Here is a 5,068-nt window from a genome sequence, read left to right on the forward strand (position 1 = left end):
CATTTTAATATACTCAAAAAATGTGTATATTTCCAAAGAGAAAGAAGTTAAGTTGGGGGTCCGCCCGCTATTCAGACATCCCTCTAGACATGCCGGTAGTCCGACACTTTTTGATACCGCTATTCTGACACGTTGTCTTTTTTTTTTTTTTTTTTTTACAGCTGCGATACCCAGGCGCTTCTCTCTCTCTCTTTTCTTTTCAGCATGCCTATCACTGGTTTGATGAGGGAGTGATGTTCTTAATCTCAACAACTAAACCATCAAGTCACAAACAAAACTGACACACATGATAAACAAACAGAACTATGCTGCAGTTTGTTTGTCAAGTTAACCTGTCACCTTCAGCACCACGGACAGCGCGGCGGATGAGCCGCGGAGAAGCTGCAACTGGGCTCTGGGCTTAGGGCCTGGGGCCTCATTTATCAAAACTGTAAGTAAGCAGTGTAAAACTGCTGCTACTAAATTTTTTGCTTAAGCCTACGGCGAAAAGACACCCAAAATATTTACACCTTTTTCAGATCTATCAAACTGTGCGTGCACAACTCTCCGCAATTTCACTTTGATAAATCAAACTACTCAGGGCGGATCTCATCCAACCCCCGGTGCCTTGCCACTGAGGAGCTTCCGGACTACCTCAGTGACTTCAGCTTGGGTGATGAATGAATCAACCTCTGAATCCTCAGCCTCTGCGTCCTCGACGGAAGGCGTGTCAGTGGGATTGAGGAGATCCTCAAAGTATTCCTTCCACCGCCCGACAATATCCCCAGTCGAGGTCAACAGCTCCCCTCCTCCACTGTAAACAGTGGAGGCGGAGCACTGCTTCCCCCTTCTGAGGCGCCGGATGGTTTGCCAGAATTTCCTCGAGGCTGACCGGTAGTCCTCCTCCATGCCCTCCCCGAACTTTTCCCAGAACCGAGTTTTTGCTTCCGTGACCACCCGGGCTGCCGTCCGCTTGGCCTTCCGGTACGCGTCAGCTGCCTTGGGAGTCCCCCGAGCTAGCCAAGCTCGGTAGGACTCCTTCTTCAGCTTGACAGCATCCCTTACTTCCGGTGTCCACCACAGGGTTCGGGGATTGCCGCCGCGACAGGCGCCGGAGACCTTATGGCTGCAGCTTCGGACAGCCGCGTCAACAATGGAAGTGGAGAACATGGTCCATTCGGACTCACTGTCTCCGGCCTCCCTTGGAATTTGGTCAAAGCTCTCCTGGAGCTGGGAGTTGAAGACCTCCCTGACAGGGGATTCTGCCAACCGTTCCCAGCAGACCCTCACGATACGCTTGGGTCTGCCAAGTCTGTCCAGCCAGTCAATGGTCAGGGTCAGGCGCCTGTCACAAAAAAAAAAAAAAAAACATACTTGGGCAGCGGTGGGCCACCCTACCACCGGGCTTAACAAGTTTTCTGGGGGGAAAACCCTGCTATGGCAGCTCTTTGCTGAGGTTAGTTGGTAGTTGCTTTGAGTTTGTAAATCAAGACAAAATTAAACCAATTTAAGGCACAAAAAAATCTTCCATGAGAAACAGTATGTTTATATAAGAAATTTGAAAAGTTTTTGAAAAACTGGCTTTCAACTTTTAAGTGTCATTATCTCTTTAAAGAAATACCCTAGAAAATAGCCTTAGACCTGAGAGGGTTACATCACATCACTCTGTGAGAGAGAGAGAGTCTTTAAAGTAACCAGCACTTTCTCCGAAGGCTTGGACAACATGGAGGGTCTAGCCTGGTGCTGTCTGTAACACACTGCCTGAGCAAATCAGACGGACTTTGATCATTTTGTAAAAACAATCCAATTTTTTTTACTGATGGCATACATAAGGACACTAAAGTGGATTTTTGGCAGTGCCACCAAGTGTGACTTTGCTTAACAAATATATGAACATATGGCTGCTAATAACTCAATGTCTAGTTATGATTACTTGCTGCTAACAACCCAGTTTGTTGTTTTGCAGACGCTGGTGATGATTTTTCTTTTCATCAACTTGTTACTCATCATAACTTTTTTCAAAAAGGAATATTTCTACACAACTGCTCGTTACATCTTATTTGCTGTCACGTTACTGTCAGACAGTTTTTTGTTGTTTGTGTCTGATATCCTTCTTATCTTCACCCATTTTAGTATTACTATTGAAGTGTGGATATGCATTATCATCTTTATTTCAGTACTTCTGTATGTTACAGTCACTCCAGTTACTCTGGCAGCAATGACTCTGGAGCGCTATGTAGCCATATGCATGCCCCTGCGCCATGGAGAGCTGAGCTCCATGCGTAATACTCTGAACTGTATTCTCATCATTCATGCCCTCAGCTCTGTACCAGCGATACTCATTCTCTCCACCTTCTTTGCATCAGCATCACTTGGCTTTTACAAACAATATTACTTCTGTTCAGTTGAATTGTTTATGTTACACATATGGCAGCATAATCTTAGATCAGCTATTTATCAAGTCCAGTTCTTGATTATGTCCATCATCATTGTTTTCTCCTATGTCAAAATAATGAAAGTGGCCAAAGCTGCATCAGGAGAGGATAAACAGTCATCAAGGAAAGGGTTGAGAACAGTGGCTCTTCATGGTTTTCAGCTTCTGCTTTGTCTCATCCAGATGTGGTGTCCATTTGTAGAAGTTGCTTTGATTCAGATTAACTACAGTTTGTTTGAAATTGTCAGGTACTTAAATTTCTTACTGTTTTATCTTGCACCAAGATGTCTGAGTCCTCTCATTTACGGCCTCAGAGATGAGGTTTTTTTTCAAGCATTGAAATACTATGCTTCCTTTGGCTTGTATAAAAGGAACAATTGACAAATTAAACTAAGAGTTAATCATATTGAATGTGTGTTCTTCATGTTTCTATGAAAACTGTGCATGATGGGCTTGTCTTAGGTGATTAGACAGCAGGCTTCTGTGTTTTTGCTTCAAACTGGTATCAGTGATGACAGATCAGCATCAGGTCTGACACCACATTGTAATAAGTAATAATATTCAGTGAAGTGGTGGGTAGCACCCAGTCATCAAGTTTTCATCCATAGTTGATATTCTCTTTAATATTATAAAGGGATAGTTTTCCATGCATTGATTTATTTGTTGACACAGTTCTCTATTCCCTGGATGAGACAGGGCTGTATATGCAGTACACACACACACACACACACACATACACACAGAGAGAGAAAGAGAGAGCAGTGAGGCTGTGCTTTAACGACACAGAACCAAGTGAAGCAGAGATAACTGGAAGATTAAAGGGAGTTGACAACAACTTTTACTGTATGTTAAGCCAGGCATACGATTTTGACACAATTTTTGAGTCGCATGACCTGGCGACGCTCAGGCGCGATTTTCTGTCTCGTCGGCTCCCGAACCACCGTTGGACAGTCGGATGAATTTCTGACATGTCAGAAATTTTAAAGTGCAGCCACACTATACCCGACCAAATCGCGGAGTGTCGTGTTGCCCTTATTGAAAATATATTGGGTTGCGCCGTTGGGTGTCACCGTTGCCGCGCAAAGCATGCTGGGATACCCTACGGTGCGACCAATGTATTCTCAATGAGTGCGACACGACACTCCGCGATTTGGTCGGGTATAGTGTGGCTGCACCTTTAGTCGGACGACGGAGGCTGTCGCAGAGTGGAAGCAGAGGCCCGAGATGACTGGAGCATTTCTCCCTCAGTGCACATGCGCAAAGTGTCATAAATAAACAGCGAATAAACAGAAAACATCTAAACATGGGTTGTGCAGACTAGCTCGCCTGAAAAGACACAAACAGATAAACAAACACATTACTCCGGGGCGGATGTAAACCCCCCCCGCCCACTATTGTTATTCTGACATGTGAGTTAAATGACAGCTGTGTTGGAAACCACGCTGTGGTTCGTAATTGCAGTGCAGAAGAGTGAGTTTGGAGCTGACGAAAGGAGAGAAAAAAGAGAGTCGTGGAAAATGCTCTCATTGATTAGAGCGGCAGCGGTCAGCTCTGGTGACCGCGGCAGCGGTCAGCTCTGGTGACCGCGGCGCTGATGGACCCGCTGTAGTATCATGATCCAGCCTCCGCTGAGGAGGAACTATGAAGAACTCAGCTGTGATTAAAAGCACCTAAACCGAGTCGAGTAGAGGGCTAACTGTGTAGTGGAGAAGGGGCAACACACATGCACACACACTGGCGCGATCCTCCTCTCAGATGCGTTGCATCTCTCCAGGTCAGTGTGAGAGAAAGAAAAGCTCTGACTTGCTTGGGCAGACATTGTTTGGTGCTTTCAAATAAATCTTTATTGACAGCTGTCAATAGACAGAACAGTTAGCAGGGGCCGACGGGGTGATTTCACATGGTTTTCACCCGTACAGTGTGAGTACTCTGGTCGTGTTCGATGATCGGACCGTAGCAGAGTAGAGTACATCAATCGTGAGCTTTGGCCGTAGATCGTAGAGTAGATTTACTTGTACAGTGTGTGTTGGTACTAACGACAAGATTTTCAAAAATCGCAGTGTATGCCCGGCTTTACACGTGTACGGTGTACACACACACCCTGAAGAAGAATTCACACAGTTAAAACTAATTACAAGAATGAAAGAAAGACAGTAGAAGGCCGATAACAACTTTATAAAGATGAAGTTGCAAGGTTTCCTCACAAAACATGGTTTCTGCTTTATGATCACAATATCTGTCAGCTCCTCCAGAAAATCCCCTTAACTGTGACACAAATGGCTGGATTAGACCTGGTGATCAAAGATTAAAGGTCAGGGTGACGTTAGAAAACACTTTTTAGTCATTACACAACAAAATGTCAAAAGGTGTTGTTGAGATTTGCAGCTTTTACTCGCGCTGAACTCAGAGAATAAGTTGACGGAGGCAGAGATATTCTTTAGCTTCTTTGACCATATTTATTCGAGACTAGCACACACTCACATATCTCTTGTGTCATGGCGGAATTAACTTCCAGCTTCCCCAGAACAGAAAAACAACACACTGGTCGTGGCTTAAACAAAACGTCATGACATAGCATGAGCTTCTGGCCTTTACACTTACGACTCACATTATTACACAGTCTTATGGTGTGTATCATAACCACTGAGTACACCA

At 44.7% G+C, this 5,068-nt stretch overlaps 1 pseudogene; it reads left to right on the forward strand.

Moving 5' to 3' along the window:
• Positions 1 to 1,876: 1,876 nt before the first annotated feature.
• Positions 1,877 to 2,794, forward strand: LOC146976340 (odorant receptor 131-2 pseudogene; annotated as a pseudogene).
• Positions 2,795 to 5,068: the final 2,274 nt, after the last annotated feature.

This window comes from Trachurus japonicus, chromosome 13 (genome assembly GCF_045865225.1).
Source record: "Trachurus japonicus isolate A0001 chromosome 13, Traja_1.0".
In the NCBI taxonomy this organism is placed as follows: domain Eukaryota; kingdom Metazoa; phylum Chordata; class Actinopteri; order Carangiformes; family Carangidae; genus Trachurus; species Trachurus japonicus.